General features: G+C 33.1%; 1 pseudogene; it reads right to left on the reverse strand.

Moving 5' to 3' along the window:
• Positions 1-474: 474 nt before the first annotated feature.
• On the reverse strand, positions 475-18,290 carry LOC120200302 (annotated as a pseudogene).
• Between the last annotated feature and the right edge of the window lie 6,888 nt (positions 18,291-25,178).

Raw genomic sequence — 25,178 nt, forward strand, 5'->3', positions numbered from 1 at the left:
ATGGTCAAACGATCAATTTATTATAAATTGATAATATTAATAATTAAGTTACTATTTTTAAAACATCAATATGAAAAAAAATTATTCAAACATTACATCAATAACTATTTATACAATTTAAACTAAATTTTAATAACAAAAGAAAGTTTCTATGACTACGAGGTATGTGGTAGGAATAATTTATCCAATACTTACTCCAATTTTATAATTTTTAATAAGTTGATTTATTTAAAGGTTCTTGAAATTCCCGACGAGATTACAGAACTTTTATTCAATAGAATATTTAATTTATAGCTTCATTTTAGAAGTATGATGATTCTTTTCAAATAAAATTAAGGCTAATTACTTGTTTTAATCATCTAAATTGATTCTGTCCCTTTAAAATAAAGAAACTTTGATAGGTAAATTAGAAGGATTGCCAAAATCTTACCCATCTCTAAATGTCATCAAAACAACAATGCAAATGTTGAATGCTTAAATGTCCAGCTTTTCAAGGTTGACCTGGCTTGCAGAATTCTGGATCAGTTCCTTCCTTGTATCCACCTGCAAAAAACAACAAAAGTAGCTTACTATGACTAAATTAATCGAATAAAGGATGAACTGTGCAGTGTGTTCGGAGATCCTTTTGGCCTCGACCAAATCCGGATTTCCATATGGTCGTGTTCGTTCAGGGGCAAGAAAATACATCAACCATTAATAGGCTCATTATGTGCTCTTTTGGTGAATGTGCATTAATAGTTGTGCTTCATTCATTGTAAATAATCTATCGATGAACGAGATAAGCAATCTACATACCCGAGCACCCATAAGGGATGAAAACACTCTATTGGATTCAGCCGCATTTTCGACCACGAATTGCTTCAATAGCCTTCGCTCGGGGTCCATTGTTGTTTCCCACAGCTGAGCAGGCATCATATCGCCCAAACCTGCATCGCATGCATTGCAACCAATTAAAATATACAACCAATTTCTATCCAAAAAAAAATATACAACCAATGCTGAATACCAGACTTCTAAATTGGATATATGAAAGCTGGGTGCTTGTTTCAGACTATTGCTACAATATGCATCTATTATGAAAAAAAAGGCATAATGCCAAAATTAGACCCCCAACATTTATCAAAATGGCTTGACCCCTATTCCTTTTTGGGCCTTTTTGGCTCCCAAAGTCTCATTTTGAGGCAAAAAGGCCCCTAACGTTTAACTAAATAGTCACTTTGACCCTTATTCTTTTATTCTTAAGCATTTTGAGCCCCCAACATTTCATTTTAGGGTAAAAAAATCTCTATTTGGAGCCTTAACCGTTTGTTAACTAATTTCTGTCAGAAAATAGATTCCTAAATTAGAAATATTATATAGGATTTTGTGACTATTCTTTTAGTAGTTACAATCCCTAACTTTAAGAGATTGTATTTTTTCCTAGAATTAGTTACTTTCCTAGTTTAAGACTTTCCTAAGTTAAGATTACAACTTATATAAAAATATGTAACAAATCTTACAGAAAACATATGAGTTTAACAATGAATTACTCGACTTTTAACATTGTATCAGAACCGATTTAAGCTCATTTTTTGGTCCTGTAAATTTCGGTTTAGTAACCTTTTCCTTTCCCTAAACCCTTCCCTTAAGTGTGTATTGTTAACAACAATTCTAACCCAGTGGGTGATTTGCAAAATATACAAGTTGCCTATAAATTGAATGGAAAAAACTACCTTAAATGGTCTCAGCTAATTCGTACATATCCCTAACTTTAAGGGATTGTATTTTTCCCTAGAATTAGTTACTTTCCTAGTTTAAGATTTTCCTAAGTTAAGATTACAGCTTATATATAAATATGTAACAAATCATACAGAAAATGTATGAGTTTAACAATGAATTACTCGACTTTTAACATGGTATCAGAACTGATTTAAGCTCATTTTTGGGTCCTGTAAATCTCGGTTTAGCAACCTTTTCCTTTCCCTAACCCTTCCCTTAAGTGTGTATTGTTAGCCCAACAATTCTAAACCGGTGGATGATTTGCAAAATATACAAGTTGCCTATAAATTGAATGGAAAAAACTACCTTAAATGGTCTCAGCTAATTCATACATTCCTAAAGGGTAGAGGTAAGTTAAGCCATCTTCTTGAGACTAGACCTATGGAGGGAGAGACTAGGTTTGATTCTTGGGATGAAAAAAATTCATTAGTTATATCCTGGTTATGGAATTCAATGGTGCCAGAGATTAGTGATACATGCATGCTTCTCAATACTGCCAAGAGATATGAGAGGCTATAAAACAAATTTACTCAGAGGTTAAAGATGCTGCCCAAATTTATGAAATCAAGAGAAAGATTTCATCCACCAAGCAGCATATCAATCATAAAATACTTTAACCTACTGCAAAATCTTTGGCAGGAGATGGATCACTACTAGTGTATCCAAATAAGGTGTAGTGAAGATGCAACAATCCTAAAGAGGTTTGTTAAAAAAAGATAGATTTTACGATTTTCTTGTTGGACTAAATATTGAATTCGATGCAGTGAGAGTCTAGATTCATGGAAAGAAAGATCTGCCCTCGCTAAATGAAGCTATTGCAATCGTTCGTGCTGAGGAAGGAAGAAGAGGAGTAATTATTGAAAGCAGTCAAGTGGAGAGTTCAACCTTAGTCACTTGAGCTGTAACCAAGAGGAAAATTGGTCTGGAACAACAGATTAGTAAAGAAAATAAACCAGAAGCAACAAAAACAGTGAACAAGGACTCTCTATTGTGCACCTACTGCAAGAAACCTCGCCACACAAAAGAGAAGTGCTGGATATTTCATAGGAAGCCACAAACAGCAAATAGAATTTTTTCATAAAAATAAGGATCATCAAGGGGATAAGGAAGAACATATACAACCAAATACTTGGCTGAGGACTCTCAAGAACAACTTGTTGAGTTCAACAAAGAAGAAATAGAGAAACTAAAGAACTTGCTAGGGTCACTAGAGAACACCCCCTTTGTAGGTACATGTAGTCTGGTTTTCTCAGGACTCTAAGGCCTCGGTTTTACCTACCCAAAGCTCATAGGTAACTGACTCAGGAGCTACAGACCATATGACCAATTCTTCACTCATATTTATCACTTATACACCTTGTCCTAGCAACAAAAAAATAACAGTTGCAGATGGTACTATGATAACAGTAGCTGTCCAAGGAGATATTGTTATAAGCAAAGCCCTTACATTAGAAAAATGTCAACGTACCAAAATTATTTACTTATCTTTTATATATCCAGAAAATTACCCAGAAAATTACCAAAGACACTAACTGCAGTGTTAATTTTCATTCCTCTCAATGCATTTTTCAAGAAGGAACAAAGATAATTGGACGTGCTCTACTGGTTTTTACCAACCTACCACCTTATAATCTGATCCTAACACCCCTCATCAAAAACCTCAGGATACTACTCGTCCTCTACTGGTTTACTCAAGGAAAAAGGCACCAATGCAGGTCCAATCATCTCCTTCCTCTCCTATACAAACTGAGGTAACTACCGAATCTATCTCTGACCCAAATGCCACTGAAAAATCTGATTATGTTTCTAATTATAGGGATTTGGATTTTCCTATGGCAATTAGAAAAGGAAAAAGAATTTGCACCACAAAAAACCCTCTTCACCTATTTATGTCCTACAAGGACTTATCTCGCAACCACATGGCCTTCATTACTAGCCTAAATACCATTTTCATTCCTAAAAAATGTGTCTGATGCATTAGAAAACGAGAATTGGAAGAATTCCAATGCAAGCTGAGATGGAAGCACTTGAGAAGAACAAAACATAGGACTTGGTGGAATTGCCAGAAGGGAAGAAAACTGTGGGATGTAGATGGGTGTTTACATTAAAATACAAATCAGATGATTCTTTAGAGAGGTACAAAGCAAGGTTAATGGCTAAAGGGTACTCTCAAACTTATAGGATAGACTACCATGAGACATTTGCTCCTGTTGCAAAGATGAACACTGTGAGAATTTTGTTGTAATTAACTGTCAATCAATGATGGAAATTACAGTAGTATGACATTAAGAATGTGTTTTTGCATGGGGATCTTGAGGAGGAAGTCTACATGGACATCCCACCTGGATTTGGTCCAAGTAGTGGGAAGGCAATGTGCAAATTAAAGAAGGCCCTGTACGAGCTAAAACAGTCCCTGAGTGTCTGGTTTGGAAGATTATCCACAGTGATGCTGAGACTGGGATACAAACAAAGTCAAGGTGATCATACTTTATTTGTGAAACATTCTTCTTCAGGGGGAGTTACTGCTTTACCAGTTTATGTAGATGGTATCATAGTTACAAGGGATGATTTGAAAGGAATTGATGACTTAAAGAATTCTTTGGTGAAGGAATTCGAAGTCAAAGATCTTGGAAGACTAAAATACTGCCTTGGTATTGAAGTGGCACATTCACAGCAAGGGATCTTCATATCCCAATAGAAATACACCCTAGACTTTTTAATAGAAACTGGAAAACTAGGATGCAGGCCAGCAGAAACGCCAATAGAAGTTAATCACAAACTCGAAGATTCAACAGAGGATGCAACAGTTGATAGAAGCTCATATCAGAGACTTGTGGGAACACTAATTTACTTATCACACACCAGACCTGACATTGCTTATGCTGTTGGAGTTGTGAGCCAATTTATGCACAATCCTAAAGAATCACACCTTAAGGCAGTAACTCAAATCCTACAATATTTGACTTTGCAAGCCATTACTGATACAGACTATGCAGGGTCCATGGTTGATAGAAGATCAATTTCAGGATACTGCACTTTTCTTGGAGGAAATTTAGTGACATGGAGAAACAAAAAGCAAAAAGCAAAATTGTGGCTAGATCGCGTGTAGAAGCCAAGTTTAGAACAATGGCGCTTGGGATTTGTGAATTGTTGTTGCTTAAGATTATTTTGGAGGATTTAAAGATCAAATGGGAAGGACCAACGAAGTTGTACTGTGATAATAAATCAACAATCAATATTGCTTATAATCCAGTTTAACATGACAGGACAAAACATATTGAAGTGGATAAACATTTCATAAACTTGACACTGGAGATCAAGTTGCAGATATACTTACCAAGCGACTACCTGGGAAGTATTTTCAGAAGTTAGCAAGCAAGCTGAAGATAGAGGACATTCATTCCCCAACTTAAGGGGAGTGTATTTTTCCCTATAATTAGTTACTTTTCTAGTTTAAGAGTTTCCTAAGTTAAGATTACAGCTTGTATATAAATATGTAACAAATCCTATAGAAAATATATGAGTTTAATAGTGGTCAGTGAATTACTCGACTTTAACAGTTTCCATCAATTGAAATTGGGGTACTTTCAAGAACATTGCAGCTAGGTGGGGCAAATTATTAGCAGTTGACGAAAGCTCTCAATTTCCTTCATCTTTTGACCGGGCAAAAATTCAAATCCTCTCAAAGACTAAAGCGAGAATTGATGAGTCGATGGGTTTGAAGGTCGGTGCTAATTTTTTTAAAATCATGGTGCATGAAGTTGATCCTTCCGTCAAACCAAAGTCTTGGATCCCTGAGGAAGTCGATGATTTATTAGATCTGATTTGTTCTCTCGGGCAATGTCGGAGAAATCTCTGTCAGGATCGTCGGTGTTCTCCTCATGTTTAAATTGCCCCGTCGAAAATGTTGCAATTGAAGTTGCTAACATAGAAAAGGTTTCACTCATGAAGAGTGCCAAAAGTGATGAGAATCCGAGTAACAAATTTGGTGAGGATGATCTCACTAAAAGCGGGTTTGCCAGTGTTAGGTTAGGAATGTCTCCTTCCACTTCTTTAGATTCAGGGTTTCACTCAATGAAAGTTATGGATCAATCAAAACTAAATATCGTGGAGCATCTAGTTAATAAATCAGTTGACCATTCTGATGGAGTTAACCCCAGAGCCTCGGAAGATGTTCTTATGATGGGCTCATTACTTCTCATGGTTTATCCGGTGACGCAATACAATTAAAGGAAGATACCCCAACAGTGCCCCTTTCCCTAGAAAATTAGGAAAAAATCGTGTGGTGAAGAAATGCAAGAAAAAGAAAAGAGTTCTGAATTAAGTTGCAAGGACACTTTGATTAATAAGAAGGAAGTGTGGTTTTGTTTCAATGAAGATAACTTTACGAGCTGAATTGTTTTGGTGATTTTGGATCGTGATGGTAATTTGTGGAGTTCCCTTCAAAGGCAGATGTTTTCGTTATAGTGGTTGCAGGGGTTTTTCTGTATGTTATGTCATTAAGTGTTAGGTTGTTTTTTCTTTTGCTGGAGGTTTATCTTAGGTATAGGGTGATTGTCTTTGCATTCTTGTTGTCGAGGAGGCGAGAGGTTTAGGTGGTTATGGTTTTTTGTAATGGTGTATATCCCCGTTTGAGGGTATTCCGTGTTTTCATATGTATTGGGTGTTTTATTCAATGAAATATAAGGTACTCTTTTCTTCCTTCCAATGTTCGTTAACATACTTCTTAGTATGTGGACGAATACGAATGGAGTTTTTAATGAGACCTCCAACTTTTATAAAAAAATAGTTTCCATCAATTGAGGAGCCTTTTTGCCCCAACATAAAACGTTGGGGTCCAAAATGCTTTAAGAATAAGAGCCAAGATAACCATTTTGGTAAACATTGAGGGTTAATTTTGGTATCATGCCTAAAAAAGGAAAAGATAACATGTAAGCATATTGAAGCTTTATTTTTTAAGTAGCGATTCCATTCTATTCTCAAAATGGAACTCAATATCTCCATGTTTTTTTAAAATATTGACTATTTAATGTTATCCCATATCTGTTGAGTATTGGGATTCCATGGCCTTATGGATATCAGAGCTCAGGTTCAATTATGTTGTTCTTCGTACCTAAACCTAATGCTAGGTTGACGACCCCTGGTGAAGATGTTCACGAGTAGCCTACATATGGAGAATGTTGAGGTGCGATTCTACATCTGTTAAATATTTAGTTTCCCACGGTCTTGTATAAAAGTAAAACCCCGTGCCGAAAGAGGAAGGACTCCTATATAATGTGCATGTTTGTCCCTACTACGTCGTCCTATAATTTGATCTTTGTTTCCGACGCAAGTTTCTCGCTAATGCAAAAAGTAGAAAAGGAAGTTCTATGATTACCAATAACTACCTTGACATGAGGTTTAATGAATTGAAGTGAACTCTACACAAGATATTCTCATGTTGATTTGAGAGTGGAAGCACAAAATGAGGTTTAATGAATTGTAGTGAACTCTACACAAATGCAACTTAGAAAACTTTGAAATTAAAATAATTTCGTTTTAAGTCGAACAAAAAAATCATTAAGAAGAAAGCACACAATTAAATTCTTAAGAGATGAACATTAATCACATAATGCGAGGAAGAGATAGAACGACTGAACGAGATTTTCATCCTTGCCTTTGAATCTCTGAATGTTGTAAGATGCATTCTGTGGGAACAAACAAAGGGCCTTTTTAAGGTCGGCATCATCATAACAATAGTGTACTTGTTTTCCCCTTTCAACCTGATAAGTGTAGCAAACCAGGAGAGGAAATATATAAGCAAGGTATCAAATAGATTAGATTCTCAGAATCCAGTGTAGCTGTCGACAAACCTTGTAAAGAGGTGGGACACCAACATAAATGCAACCTGCATCAAATAAGGCTCTCTGCAAAGATCACAGGGATGTCAATTTGTTTATCATTGTACCCACAAAATAGTGACACCTTTTACCCCTGTACCTGATATCTGAAGAAAAATGTCAGCAGCAGTGTTCGAATATGAGCGCCATCTACATCCGCATCTGTTAAGATAATGATCTTATGATACCGTACATTTTCTATTTTAAAATCCTCTCCCTGGGTTCAAAAAGATACAATACATGTATTATCAATAATTTTAAAAATGAAATTAAGTAGAATAACAACAAAATTAGTACCTTCACCCCGAGTCCAAGACCAAGAATCAAGTTCTGAATTTCTTCATTTTTGTACATTGCTGCCTCATCCCTCCTTTCAATATTCAAAATTTTACCTCAGTGGAAGGATAGCCTGCAACAAACAACACATTTTCAGACAAAAGTGTCGGATATAAATCTAATAAGGACAACAGTAAAATAAGGCGCCAATGTTCATAGAATAAAAAACCCACGCATAGCAGAGCACCATTTAATCAGTCAAATGTCATTTGGTTAACTAAAGTACAAAATCATACTAAGGTGGTGTTTGTTCTTGCAGAGGTAAAAGGTCTGCAGCAGAAGAGGTGGACCAAAAGTCTGCTGTCTGCAAGAAGAATACTGTTTGTTTTTTAACGTCTGCAGACTGCTAAAATAAACTGAAATATAAATAAACTGATTTTTTAAACTATACTCAAATAACCATTTTTGTTATTATTTTTTTAAAAATTAAAAAAATATCATTAAATTTAATGAATTATTACAAAATAGTCACTATAATGTTGTAATAAATTATAAAAGTTCGATAATATAATAATTATTTTATAGTATTTAGATAAATTTATTAATAATTTTATAATCTTTTAATAAATTTAATAAGTATTTTATAATATTTTAAACTTTATTTTTTTATACGAATTTTTTTTAACTTTATTGACTAAAATGATCATTTGTATATAACTCATCGATATCTAATATACTTTATTTGAAAAAATATATTAAATAAATATTATACGAATTTTATTATTATAAATTATTACATCTACGGACTATTAGATTTTGGTTTTAATATTATATATCATTTTAAAAATTATTATTAAATCAATCGATAATGAAATCAATTTGATTTTAATTCAACCTGTTTGTTTCGGTTTAAGTAATTGTTAAAAAAATTATATTTTAATTCTCAATTATTATCGATTCACAAATATATTAATACTCGATTTTATAATATCATTTAAATCATCTTAATTTATTCGAGTGGTACAATCTGATTCTAGTAACATCAAAAAATATATATAATATATACTCCATATAATATACATCAATTAGTATTTTTCTATTTAGAAAAAAATATATTATTTGTTTTTTATTTATTTTTTATGTATAAAGGGACTTTCGTACTTTACCAGAATTAAATGATAAAAATCAGATTTTTCAATAGTGTGAATATTTTTTTATTAAAACATTTATTTTGTCTTTTAATACTAATAATTGTATGTCCCCGTGATTTTCTAAGTTTTTATATAAAAAAAAGTTTACTAAGTTTAATTGTATAATATTTTTTACTAAGTTTAATATATTTTTTCAAATAAAGTATATTAGATATCATTGAGTTATATACAAATGATTATTTTCGTCAATAAAGTTTAAAAAATTATAAAATACTTATTAAATTTATTAAAAGATTATAAAATTATTAATAAATTTATCTAAATACTATAAAATAATTATTATATTATTGAACTTTCATAATTTATTACAACATTATAGTGACTATTTTGTAATAATTTATTAAATTTAATGACATTTTATAATTTTTAAAAAATTAATATCAAAAATGGTTCTTTGAAGAGGTTAGAAGAGCTTTGAAGACATAAGTCTATGTCTGCGCCAAGAAGATGACGCACAGACGTTAGAAGAGCTTATGTCTTCTAAAAAACAAACGGTCTGCGAAGCCCAATGTTTGCGCGTGGTCTGCGCGGCGTAGACATAAGAGCTTTGAAGACCTTAAACAGTGAAAACAAACACCACCTAAGTGTCTACTTCCTAAACCATCTTAAAATAATACCGTAAGCCAACGTCCTAGATCAAAACACTTAAGCTTCTAGTATTACCATATGCCACAAAGCATATCATGTATTTTGAGTAATTTGCATTGTGGTATAATAAAATCCACAAAGACATAACTACAGTACCATGTAATAAGAACATAACTTAAAGAAAGTAGGACTTGGGTGAAAATAAAGCATATCCTAAGCTATGGCCATCAAAAATATTCGAAAACTAAATTTGCCCCATTGGAAATGTTACTTTAACAAACAGCTATCAAGCAACGATGATGACGATTTTGTTTGGACTTTAGTTGCAGAAAATCAATGGAACCTTCCTCTTCCCTCCATTGGTAGCATCAATGGGATAGCATCTGCTCCTATAAGCACCTATTACCAACACACGATAGATTTCATAAGCAAAGTTCTCCCACCACACATCTTTTCTTCGTATGAATATGTGCGACTTTTAAAAGTTAGTATGTTTTAACATCTTAGTTTCTGCAAGAAAAAACATGTTCCATCAACTCCATAAAATAAATGCTTAAATAATTGATTAATTGAAGCCTAATACCAGAAACAACTAAAGAATTTTCCAACATGTTTCAAGAAATTGCATGATAACTAAATTACATCCATTCTACCCAACTACCATGGAGAAGTATTACCTGAAAGCGCCTATCACGGCCTTGCTTAGCACTGCCACCAGCTGAGTCTCCTTCAACTATGAAAATCTCTGTATACATGTAACCATATAATAAATTTTAGATGCTCATACGTAGCAGATCAGAATGCACTATCATTTCTTTTGAAGCCAACAGGAACCAACAATGTAGAATTCAGACAATGAAAAATAAAGTCGCACATAATCCCTCAACTGGAATACCAGCTTTCAATCAGTGAAAAATCATCCTATTTACTTGTATAGCAATTAGCCCCCCAGGGAATAAAAAAACTATCATCATCGTTATAAGCACAGATAAATAAGAGAGCATTAAAAAAACGTAAGGACTGCAGCTCTAACCTTAGATTTAAGAGTAGATCTTGAAAGCCAAATTTAATGGTTATTAAAATAAATAAGATGAAAGAGTTAAAGAGAGGTATTGCTATCTACCATCAGTATAAACCCCATAACAGCATTGATTAAAAGATAGGGCATGACTTATGAGCTAGAGACAAGAGTTCGAAACTTAGAAGGGTAGAGAAAGACAGAAACAAGAAAGTAAATCTGGAGAGTGATGGAAAGGAAAATACCTTAGTTGCAATAAAGGTGTAAAATTACAATTATATAAAATTTAAAGTAAAACAAAACGATTGATCTAGTGGAAAGAGATGCTAGATCCATTAAACCATGTCCAGAGCACAAATCCTAGTTTTGTGAATGGAGTAAGCTGGGTTGGAAGGGTCCCTCATAATAGAGCTCTGTAATACCCAACCCGGACTAGTCGATCAATTGGTCAGATACCGGTGGTTATACAAGAACTGAATACCTTTTTTAATAATAATTTTCAGTTTTACTTATTATTTTTGCAATTGCACATCAAGACCCCTCCCACAGTCCAAGCAACACCATAATCTAACCTCAGAAAAAATATTCAGAAACTTCTACTTTTGCTCAATATTCATAATGAAAAAATATAGAACGGTGCAAAAACCATTCAGAAGGCAAAAGGTTCATAAAAAGTATATATGCAACAAAACTATACCTCGTGTAGAGATGTTGGGAGCAAGAAGATAATAATGACAGAAAAACCTTTAGTAAAGAGAATTTGAAGAACATTTTACCCTGAACTAAAAATAGAATAGAAGCTATTTCTTTTACTTGATTAAGGAATTGCAGGAAAAAACATCATTAAAATACAACACTTAGAATTGAAACCAGGTTAAATGCCAAAAAGACCTTTACATGTTTGGCAATTGCTATAAGTAGCATATACAAAGCCCAGTAACAAGACTCGAAATGGTTGAACCAAGGGAGAAATACAACTACAACCAGAACACAATTAATATGGGAAAATTTCCATTAAAAAATCCTCACAATGATCCAAATGCTCACGTACCATGTAAGTCAGATAATATTTTAAACTAAAGCACCACTTACCAGATTCTTCTGGATTTGTGGATGAACAATCAGCCAGTTTTCCAGGAAGAGATGACGACTTTAACACACTCTTTTGCCGGACTAATTCCCTTGCCCAGAGCTGCCTGGTTGCAAAACAACATCCATGATAAAATCATTGTTATGTAGTTAGTTCCAGCAGACATAGAGCCCTTAGACAAGGTAACTAGTGAATCAATAACAGGGTCAAAAGAAAGTTCATAACATATCTAAAAGGTACCTTGAAAGCATTTAGTGACTTGGAAAGGATTGAATCAAGTACATCTGGATGCAACTCCAAATATTCAGTAAGAAATTCTTGAACAGATTGATCAACGATTTTTCGCACCTCAGGATTTCCCAATCTTGTCTTTTAAAGATAAATGAAAATTCATCAAGTCATTATAACAGCAATGTAGGACATGCATCGGATTCAAGATATCAAGAGCTTCACTATGCAAGAATAATAGTATGACATGCATGATATGCAAATAATACCTTAGTTTGTCCTTCAAATTCTGGATTTGAAACTTTCACAGAAATAATGCATGTCAGTCCCTCCCTTACATGTTCACCACTTAAGCTAATATCCTTATCCTGATAGATACAGAAGATGATCATGATAGCACAGATCACAAGTACTTCATACCATCAATGGGAAAAATAATAGTTAAACTTGAATCAATCAACACCATCAAAATTACATTGAAAGTGTTTAAAGCGCTTTAATTATTAGACGGAAAACAGTGATTTAACTACTTTTTGCTTAGACCTTAAAAGCACATGAATAGAGATTTGCAACTTAAATGGCTTTTTGACAAGGAGCGGGACAAAGGTGATTCTGCATGAAAAGGTGCGATGAAGGTTTATATGATGAAAGCTTTTCAGTGAATATTTTAAACCAGCTCAATATTTCAAAATAAACACGGTCCTTGTAAATCTTTTTCTTGGAATATGGGATAAATAATGCAAGTTAGTAGTCCCCATAACAAAGAAGAAAACTGTTCTAAAGAAAATGAAAATAATTCAACAAAAGGTGAGCAAGAACAGAGAAAACTTCTAAAATAGAAAGTATGAATAGAAATACCTTGATAATCTTAGACTTTTTTCCAAGGTTATTGAGAGTTCTAGTCAATGAAGCCTTAACACCTTCTATATGTGTGCCACCATCAATGGTTCGTATGCTATTGGCATAACCCAACATTGTATCGGAATATGCATCCGAACACCTAGTATAGTTGAACAAACCAACCAAATCACATGGATTATTAAACCAATAATACATAAACAGTACACGATACAAAATTATAGACACCACACCAAACACATCTGAAACTGGCAGGTAAAAGTTATATAAAATTATAGCGCAACACCATTAAACGTAATAATTCTAAATTCCATCAAATAAACTCCCCAGTAAAATACATGAAAGGTATGAATTTAGTAATGGCAGGTGTTACTAATTCTTCAAAGGTAAATAAACAGAATCTATAATGTTGAAAATGTACGGCAGCACAGATATTATTTCTTTATCATGAAAAGGACAATTTGAATGCACATGAATAGCATACAAATTGGTTAGTAGTTTACCACTGAAGAGCAACATGGTTCCATCTATTTGTCTGCTGAAACCTAGCACATCATGAAGTGGTTTCTGGATCAAAGAACCAGCAGTTACCAATATAAAATATCATCAGAATGCAAATTTCATATATAGATCGCATTTTAGATTGTAAAACCAGAATACACTTGCAATAATACAACTCTGTGCAGATGTCACAGACAAACTGCAAATCTAGATTTTGCATTTACCTACTTTTATTTCACCAGTAATTTTTGCAACAGACAACAAATTACTAATCCCAACGAAAGTTTAGTTTCCAAGCTATAACTTGAATCCCCAGTCTGGGACAAAAGAGCAGGCCCAGGAATACAAAGTTTCCATTATGTAAGTGTTTCACTCATGATTTTATCCTCATATATTGGAGCCTCTAGGGCTGAAAGATTGAAAATCCATGCATAACATATGCACTGCTCGCCAGACTGAATAAAATAAATCATTGGAATTGCCTATTAGCAAGTTTCAAAATCTATAATGGCTGTAATCCTAACCTTTACCATCATTTTGGTGTTGCATGAATCACTTTATATATATATATATATATATATAACAGGATAAGGACGTGAAAAAATAGAATAAAAGAAAATAAAAGGAAAAGAAAGGAAGGAGAGGAGCAAGGAACAATACATAAATAGAGAAGGAAGAAAGAATGGAAATGGGAAGAGAGACAAGAAAAGACAAGCACAAACCTTATCAGCATTTAGCCATTTCACATATTCGAACAGCCCACCAGCAAAGAAATATTCATTATAAAGGCTCTTTTTCGGATCATTATCTTCTTTTTTAAGCATTGATAGTTAGCTGCAACGATCAATTAGAAAAAGCAAGCTATAACACCAGAAGGTAAAATCTCAGATTTATACTACATTAAGGAAGTAGATAGACAAGAAAATTCCCAAAAAGATATCCATTTTGTTTTTGGCCTATATAACACAAGGTCAAAAAATAAATGGAAGTGTTATGAGTATTGATCCTAACATAGTGACCTAACTAAATGTGAAGACTTTACCTTAGGGTTCAAGAAAGCAAGTTCTCTAATTCGTCCTGCAAGAGTGTTGTAGTCAAACTCAATTGCCGTAGTAAATACTGTGCTTTAAGTTAAACCAAAAAATATATTAAATAATAAAAATCTGATTATCATAAATAAATAGGCTTCCCTTGACGATCCCTTGATTCAGTTGAAAGCACATGACAAGTTAGTGTCGTTACAGGCTTCCCACGTGAATATTTTTGCTGGTATTCCATTCCATCTCTCCAAACAGTGACTTCTAATGCCTGCAAAGAAAGAGATGGTCAACTTAAAATAAGTGACCATCAACTCTGGCAAAACCTTAATTTTGATTTGGTAAGAGATAACTGTCACCAGACCAAAATATCGTAAAGACCCTTGAATACAAACATTGATGTTCTAAATTAAGATTTATGAATAAAATATGAATGCAAATGAACTATAAACTCCATTTTATCATAACCTGAGCAGAGTACATATCATGTTTGAGGACATAGGAAGTAACAAAAGAAAATTAATAAATAAATTAAAAGAGAAAAAGTAAAGTTGATAACCCATAGCCAAGAGACCCAAATATAAACCAAGTTAGTGAAAAGCAAGGTGCAATTGAGACTATGCCCTGGGTCATCTTCGACTCCCCAAAATGAATTCACCCAGAAAATATTCGCTCAATTTTTTCAGTAAATAAATATTTTAGAGAATAAACATATATCTTGTATGATAAATTGATATTATGGTATAGCCATTAGCGCCAAATTTTTTTTGATAGGAATAGAAGGCCTCATTAAAAACCTCCCTCATAGTTTCCTCTTGTGTAGAGACAAATAGCGGAAGGAGGAAAAGAGTGCCTTAATATATTAATAACCCATAATTACATAAGATTACCAAACATTACATAAAATTGCCTAAAATATAAACATAACCAAAATAATACACCAGACCCATAATTACATAAAATTTGCCAAATTTCACTGTAAATGGATTTTAGTTTGTAGATTAGACAGTGGCATTGAAAGTTAAACTTGCAATTATTCAACCATAAACCACATTAGAGAAGTATAACTCGAGCTACAAGTATAATAAGACTCGAATGATGTAAATGAAACAAACAAAGAAAAGATCCATGCTAGACACCCTGTTAGAAGTCTATCATTTCTTCAAAGCAGAAGAAAATAATAAATCAAGGTGATGACAAGACAATAAGTACATAAAGGAAAAATGTTCTCTAATCTTTTCCAAATTTATGTCATATTTCATTGTTTTCGCCTTTTCATTAGAGAGTCGTCCTCTCATATATTAGCACCATTTCTGCAATTGTCCACAAAGTTGGCAGTTACCTTCATGCCCTCCACCCCCACCCCAAAAAAAATACCCTTCTATTTTTTCTCTTTTTGGGGGTTCTTTGGCATTTTCTAGAACCCAAATCGTCCGAGAGCACAGATGAGAGACTAGGCCTATCCCACCTTTGACAACTAATATAACCATAAAAACCAGATAAAACCAGAAGTAAGGAAATTATAAAGTTTAAAACATTATTCATACCTCAGATAAGGCATTAACAACAGATAAACCCACACCATGCAAACCACCAGAGACACTATAACCACTACTTAAACCACCAAACTTGCCACCAGCGTGTAAGACCTGCAGAATAAGAAGAATATGCAACTCAGATTTCCATCAGTCAAAGAAACCATTAATATCGTACTACTTCTGTTATACAATTCATGCATATTTACGAAATCAGAGAATTTGATTGAATATTTTGAATACCTTAGGGAAGCTGTATTTCTCACAATTCCTTCACTAAATATATCATGTGTTTTTATGAAAATTTAGGAAAAATTAATATTAAACAAATAAGTTTTGGTAGAAATTAACTCAAATTTCCATCATTCAAAGTAACCGTCAAGATTAGACTAATATAGTTATACAATTCATGCAAATTTTCTAAAAGCAAAGAATCTGATTCAATATTTTGAAGACATTCCAGACTGTGTATTTCCGATTCTCACAATACCTTCAAAAAATATACCATGTACTTTCATGACAATCTAGGAAAACGAAATATTAAGTGAAAGTCTAAAGCCATGCCAATTGATTAGATGGTTATACTATGAGACAAAAATGGAAATGGAGAACTAAAAGAAAGCAAAAATACACAAAGGAAAAATACCACAGCATGGTCTCAACATTCCTGCAAATCAGATATGCAAGACCTAGCCATGAGAACAAACTTCACATAAAAAATTATAGGACAAAGGAGAGTGCTTTATTTATATACGCAACTTTCTGAAGAAGATTCTCAGAAACCTCAATATGAAAAAACAGAGGGACTATATGGTTATTTATGCTTTTTTACCGTCAACACTGTTTCCAAGGCAGATTTCTCTGTGACGGGATGCAAATCAGTTGGAATCTGCAATTCATAAGCACTGCCCCATTAAAAGCGATAGGAAAACACATTAATAGCAGGCAGAAAGAAAAGATAGCGTTTATCCATAATATTATGAAATAAAACAATTGAAATGATCTGCACTCAAAACACATAATGACCAATGAGTAAGTTTAGGTCATATATACAAAAATTATGAAGAGAAAATTCTTATAGACCGTTTGAGTAATTCACATCTCAAGATAATGTACTGAGCATGAATCAGTGATATAAAGATACTGACTACAAAAAGGGTTATGCTGCACCCAAAATTAAATTCACATGAAAGAAAATCTTAAAACACTTCCGAAAACAAATACAATACTAAATAACAGCATTTCTAGCAATTAAATAACAGAAGTTACGTACTCCTAGGCCGTTATCACTTATTCTCACAGAACCATCTGAATGTAAAATAACATCTATTTGTGATGCAAAACCTGCTTGAGCCTCGTCAACAGCATTATCCAATATCTCGTATACCTAATAGGAAGAAGTAAAATCAAACGTGTCAATGAATTTTACCATCAAAATTATCGTGGGGGGGGGGGGGGGGAAGGAAAAAGGACAAATGAATTACCAAGTGGTGCAAACCACGAGGACCTGTACTTCCTATATACATTCCGGGTCTTTTTCTAACAGGGTCCAATCCTTCCAAAACCTAATGATATTATAAGACATTCCTTAGCATCATCGAGACTAAATTAAAGAATACAGAAAAAATATTAATTTTTTTTCAAAATTACCTGAATTTGCTCGGAGTTATAAGCTGTCGAGCTTTTGCTTCCACTAAAAGCTTCGGTTGTGAAATTAGAAGCCATAAACGCCCTTGGAGTAAGTACATGTTGAACTGGAAACATGCAAATGCTCTTCAATGCAAAGTTTGTCCTGCAAAATCAATGAAAAATTGAAAACGAAACACGAAAACTAAAACAAAACCCAGCATTAACCAGTCACACAAATAATTGAAAATGGAATCTCTTCCCATTGTCAGTAAAATCAGAAATAAGAAAAGGAAAAAAACAAGCTTTTTCTTCTCAAGCTGAACCAAAAGACAACTCTTGTGGGAATTTTGAGTATTTAAAGTAAGCACTGAAAAAAGTTCAAAATGCCCATTCTGTTTTCTGCTTTCGAAAACCCAACTTTGCTTCTTTCACACTAAGCAATGAAAAAAAAAGGAAAAAGAAAGATAAAAACCTGGGGTGGAAGAAGATGGAATAACGAGGAGAGGAAGCGAGGGAATGGAAAGAAGGAGAATGAAGAAAGAAAGGAGAGCGAGAAGCCATGAGACGAAGAGGAAGAAGAAGGTGAAGATGAGGATAAAGATATCGAGGAAGAAGCGCCATTAAACAGCAACACTTTGGGTTTTAGAGGGACTCTCGGTCTCTTTCTTCAATTGTGGCTCCACGCGTAATGTGTTTTAAAATCCTAAAAACCTAGGGTGAATCTAGGGGAACACCCCCCTCCCCCCCTGGGGGGAATAAGGTTAATATTCTTTTGGTTAACAATGCGATTGATCACTTATACGATTGATATTCTCGTTTATATTTTGTTCGTATTTTGTGATTGATTTAAAAAAATATATATATTATCATTTTCGTTTTTATTTAGTTAAGATGAACCTCACGAGTTTAGTTAAGATGATCATCACGAGTTAATTATCGATTGGGTCGATCGATTTTTTTAGAAAATATATTCAGATCGAGTTCGAGTTTAGAGTAAAAAATATCCGACCTGACTTAAAAACTAATTTAAATTTATCGTATACATTTAGAAATATTTACAATAATAACTCTCTATATATTATTTATTTAATTAGATCCATATTTCTATTGAATAATTTTTTTTTATAAATATATTTATTTCAGGCCGTGTCAGGTTGGGTTCAAATTTATCTCAAAAAATCAGGTTGGGTTCGGGTCGATTGAAATCATCTCTAAACTCGGATCGGGTTAAGTTTTGAGTAGAGGGTATATATTTTCGGATCGCGTGGTTGATCAAAAATTCGACCTGACCCATGCTCATTCCTATATAAGTCCCCCTAAACACTTTCTTCATCCCCTTACTCACACCATCCATTAATAGAAAAATCATTTAGTAACCAAATTATTATTTTTTAAATTTCAAGGGGAAAAAATTACTAAAACATTAATGATCATTTGTATAGTGTATCATTTTTAATTTTATATATTCATTATCACACATCAACAATCCGTTAAAAAATCTAATAGCAGTTAACTCTCAATAATCAAATGAAAGGTGATCACATCTTAATTAAATAAAAACAAAAATAATCAAATTTTATTTTTTAAAAATCAATAAAAATAAGCGGAGAAAACATAAACGACAATAATCGATTCAACTGAATATTTAATGAATTCAGATATTCCACAAGTACACTTACCCTGACCTTGAAAAACCAGATATGTCAAAACCTCAACCATGAAAACTTGAAGCATGTACAGTGCAATTCATGATCAGTCAATATAAGTCACAGATTTAGTTCAAATGAACAAATCAGATCATCTAACAAACAGATTTAAGCAAGGTTATCGTCATTTCGATGTCGAAAATGGATAAAATGTCTCGAATTTCCCTCGGTATCAGCACACACTTACGACGGTTTCGACTCAAGTGATTCAACGAAGTTCTTCATGTCCTGATCTTCATCTTGAGAAAAAAGACAACTGAAAAACAATTGAATGCAAGTCACCGTATAGTAATTCCTCCCGATCTCGAAAAACATTTTCCGCAATGCAGCATTGTTTATCCAGGAAGCACACACCGGCAAGAATCGATTTTTTTCCGACTAGGATGTTATCGAACTCCGGCCAATTCCATATCCTTAATCAAACGATCTAATCGCTGAGCAAGCCCACAACCAAGAAATCATATGTCGATTTCATGAGCTTATGTGAACCCTTAATACGCTCCAAGAACAGATCTAGCCTTTCATACGATTCTTCCATGAAGAAACAACAGATAACCTTCTCCATATTGTCTGTGCATCTAAATGGTAGCCCTTCCCTTATTTCAACATCTTGCCCACGGAGTATTCAACATCGTTCAATCGATTCGACGCTGCATACATCCTTATGATCCCGGAGTTTACCTGAGATAAAACAGTAACATCCTGACCCGACTCCTACAGTTGAAAGTAGGCCTTCCATCTCTTCTACCTTTCCATGTTTCGAGTATAAACTGACGACCTTCTCAGCCATCTTCGGACTAATTCCCTACCCAACTTCGGGACAAGATTCCAAGAACTCTTTAACTCGATCGAATCTCCAGCGTCTGCAGAATCCCTCCAGCAAATTATCCAATATGGTCTCACTAGGCAACATTCCCTTTGACGTCAGCTTTTCATGGCATCGACATTTTCGGAAGTTGAAAACCCTGTTACGAAGGTCTCGTAAGTCTCGTCGTTCGTTTCGTAGCAATCCGAACTCTCCATTATCTCGAATAAGCTCGACGCTGTTAACGGGTCATTCGAAGACAAGCAAGCATGTATGAAGGAATTGAAAATAGAAGTTGTTGGTTTAATCCCATAAACCTCCATTGAAGTAAAGACATGCATTGCAAGTGAAACATTTCGAATCTTTGCACAAAGAGACATCATATACAAATATTGATCATAATCTCCTTCATTTTCTCCAATTTCCATTCCAAAACCTAAGTTAAACAATGAAAAATAAAAGGCAATAGCCCTCCAACCCAATGTGACCTTTTTGCCAACGTTTGTTTTCCATTGACCATTATGGTACTAACGTGATAATTCATTATACTAACTTGCAATCCACGGTACTAACATGATAATTCATTGTACTAACTTGCAATCCACGGTGCTGACGTGACAATTCAAAAGATGGTACATGAGAAAATATTTAGGTACTAAAATGAAACAAAAACTAAACATTATGTATGGTTTTGAAAAAATTAAAAGTTTAAGTACTAAAACGGATCAAACTGATAATTTAAATACTAAATGCTAATTTACCCTAAAACAATTCATGAGAAAATGTATGGTTGGAAAATGGAAAAGAAACCTATGTATAAAAAATACTGATTACAAGAAAATGATTAAAATAGAAAAGATGGTACATCGAAGTTCTTCCATTCACTAATTTTCAAATATCTTAGCAGCCAAACATTCTCAACTTTCAATATTTTTCTTTGAGTAAACTACACATTTATTACTTAATTTTTTTAATTTTTCAAAATCATAATTAATAATTAATTTTTGTTTCATTTTAGTGTCCACAATTGAAAACTTAATGCGGTTTAATATCTAACTTTCATTTTTTTTTTTAAAAAATTCATGTAAATTTTGAACAGAGTACTAAAATGAAATAAAAAATAAATTTTAGGTATAGTTTTAAAAAATTAAAAGTTTAGGCATTAAAATAGATTAAAACTGATAGTATTAAACTTGTAATTTTTCCTTATTTTTTAAGAAAATATATTAGAACGAAATGGGTTTTAGGATCTTACCAGCCGGGCCTTCTCCGGTGACAGAGACAGGAGAACGGCGGCGAGGGACTCCCAGGAAACTTGGGGATTATTGTGGGCAAAACGATACTTTGAATCAATAGTAGACTTGATCGGTACAAAACCAGCGTTGAGATTTACAAGGGATTTGAACAATTTGAGAGCTTAATCTTCTTCTTCTACCTACTCTTAATAAAACCTTGCAAACTAACGCCATTGCTTCTTTCTTTCTTTTTTCCGGATTTCTTTTCCCCTTTGAACAGTGGAATAGTTGCAGACTTTGCTGGTATTTGTTTTGTCTCCTTTTTTAGGATAAATTATGTGTCTATTATCTAAAATTTAGTTTTTGTTTATTTTTTTATAATCCGTTAAACATTTTAGTTTTTGTTTCGTTTTAGTATTAATTCAAAAGTTAACGTTAAGTTTCGAAAAAATTAAAAATTTAGGTAGTAAAATAAACTAAAACTGATAGTTTAAGTACTAAACACGTTGAGTTTTTAATGGCAAGTACTAAAATAAAAACTAATAGTTAGGTATGATTTAAATAAAATTAAATATTAAAATAGATCAAAGTTAATAGTTTGGATATTAAATGTGTAATTTATCTATTTTTTAAGGGTTACACATGAATTTATCACTTCTCTTTTATATTTATGTACTGCTGTTAATTAAATTAAAAAGAATTATAATTTAATTACTTAACTCAATTTATTAAATTTTAGTTATTTATATTATCAATTGTTATATTTTGATTGTTGAATCGTTAATTTTTATTAGTTTGGCGATGTGTTATATTAATCAAATAGAGATTAATTTTTTGGTGTGAACTAAATTAGAGACCGCCAAACTTTAAGAGTTGTATAATTTACACCATTAAAATCTTAATTTTATTAATTATAGCACTAAACTTTGGTTTCTGTTTAAATTATATCACTAAACTTTAGGATAGGTCATATTAGACTTATTTTCTCATTGGAGGATGTTCACCATTTTTTGTTTCGTTATTGTTATTGTTGTTAATTGTTATTAAATCGTTTATTATTATTATTATTATTAAATAGTTTATTATTATTATTATTATTATTATTAAGTAAGAATAGGCCCAAAAAATAATAATTATAAAAAAAATTCAAACCTAAACAAAATGGAGGCCTATTACAAGCTAATCAGGGTCGGTCCAATTGAATTAGGGTTTCAGAGTTGCCCTTCGCCTCCATACACTTAATCCAACAATCTAGATCTGAAGATGATTAGGGTTTCATCCTATTCCCTCGAAGCTGCATCGTCACTTTGCACATAACCGTTGAATTAGATCTAATCCAATGATCCCAGATGCACCACCCGTGACTCTCTTACTCCCGAGAACAGCTGTCGCCATCGGATTCTGCGCTGGTCACCACATGCAAAAAGGAAACCTCGAGGTAAAAATGGATTACCCCATGTTGCGCTCACGTCATCGCCGTTTTGACCCCGACGTTGTCCCCGCCTCGAACAAACCATAGAGCCGAAAAAAGAAAAAAAAAGAAAGTTAGAAATACTTTCCCTTATGACATGCAACTCGAAAATATGAAAGATGAGAGGGAAAACATTCGATATAAAGAGAAAACCAAACACACAAAAGGGGGGAGAAGAACGAACGAAAAAAGAAGAAGGAAAATGGAAGATCCTCACCATTCTAAGCTTTCGACCACCCTCATTGGAGCAGAGACACTGCCTTGTTGAAGGTAATGTCATGCATGTGGTAGATCTAGAAACAATGAGAGATCTTGGAGGGATTTCGAAGGGTTTTGTTTTGTTTGGGGTTAAGAAAGGTCAGTTTTTCTTAGTTTCTAGAAAGAGACGAGTATTTTGGAAGGTTAAAGGTCTTTTCGGCCACTGTCGACGGTGGCCAGCTGTGGCGGCCGGAGGTATCTCTACGGTCAAGAGATGGCTCGGGGATGAGAGAGTTGAGAGAAAAACTTATTTATCTCTTTGGAAAAAACTAAAAAAGAGACAAATGAATGTTGTTGGCCATTTTGGGTCATTTTTTAGGGCTTATATATGCGCCCCAAAATGGCACTGTTTAGGAATGGGTATGTACGTGTTTTGGGGCTCGCAAGTTAATCATTTCTACAACCCTTCGTCCTTTGTAATTGTTATATTTTAGTCACTGATTGAAGTTGGGTTTATTTTGAATTCAGTGTTCTGATTATGTAATTTAGCCTTTATCTTTTGTTCTTTAATTTGTTACAAATTTTAGGAAGAATCACCTTTTAGTCCCTCTAGTTTTTTCATGTTTTCACACTTAAGTCATTGTTCTAATTATAAATTTTCATGCTCAATTTTAACTACTATTCAATTTAGTCACTATTTCAAAATTTGTATGCTTAGTTTCAATCAAGTCCTTGTATTATGTTGCTAACTTTGATTTAGTCCGTAGATTAATTATCTTACTAATTAACCCTAATATTAATTTAGTTTAATAAATTTGTTTTTTGCAATTTGAAAATCATTAACTAGTATTTTAATTAAATTTGCATCACTAACCTTAATACTCATTAGTTTCTTAATTTTATTATATTCATATTTTATTTCATATGCTTGTCAATTATTTCTTATTTGCATTTTATTTTTTATACTTTACATTTATTTCTTCTAAATTTCTTTTTTTTTAATTCATTAGATTTTAGTGTTCACTTTTAGTTTAATTCATTTTAATCTTGTCCCTAAACTTTAGAACTTCTAAAGTTATTCTTTGAAATTTTATATATGTATGTATATGCATAATTTTCTTTATCTGTTTGTTTGTTCCATTTCTAGCCCTTATTTTTTTTAAATGTATGTATATATTTATATTTTACATTTTTTAGAATTAATATTTTTGAAAAATTACAGTATGTTCCATTTATATGTCATTTTTTATGTATACTCGTATCATTTTTCAAGAACGCTTTTTTAGAATGGGCGTGAAAAGTGCAATCTATAGAGGTAGCACAATTCAATACGACATTCGAACAAAAAAGTGATCTTGAAACAATCGAGTAAGCTTTAATAAAAAATGATGAAATGAATCAATGTTCTATAAAAGGATCACACTTCAAATTTCGACTTGAATATATAAATTCCACCACTATGACAACATTTAAGCGATCAAGTACCAATTTTTGGGCATTGTGGGGTGCTAATCATTCCCCACACGTAATTGACTCCTGAGCCCTTTAAAAACGAATCTTTGGTTAACGCATAGTAACTTTTGTCTTTAAAATGATTTTTCTTTAAAAAAATTTGAAAGACATTTTTAGGTATTCGACCTACCTAATCTAAAAGTCGGCGACTCCAAATCTTTTCCAAACAAAATTGATTTCGAAACCCAACATCATTTCATAAAACACGATACTAATTTTTTATTTTGATAAAAGAATGGCGACGTCATCTTGGAGACTCTACTGGGGATAAATTAGAGAGTCATGCCATTAATCATTTATACAAAGTCTTAGTGGCACAAATTGTGGATTCGAGTCCAAAATTAGCTTGCGATCCTTTTCATTGAAAATTGATTAATTTATTTTTCATTCTTTATGTAAGTAGTTGTATTGATGTTTGAATTCATGTTTGCAGATTCATTAAATTTTTCATGTCGATAGTGCTTCTATCTTTGTTTTATATTTGTCAAAGGTTTGTGAATTTCTCCTCACACACATTACGTGCATTGGCACGACATAAGCTTTATACCCAAGCTTTGTCCCAATTAAGTAAGGGTGAACACTATGCTTTAGTGGTGAATTTATGCAACACCCTTAGCACGTAAATATCTCGTAGTACGAGCTA

Source organism: Hibiscus syriacus, unplaced genomic scaffold (assembly GCF_006381635.1).
Source record: "Hibiscus syriacus cultivar Baekdansim isolate YM2019G1 unplaced genomic scaffold, ASM638163v2 tig00005939_pilon, whole genome shotgun sequence".
In the NCBI taxonomy this organism is placed as follows: Eukaryota; Viridiplantae; Streptophyta; class Magnoliopsida; order Malvales; family Malvaceae; genus Hibiscus; species Hibiscus syriacus.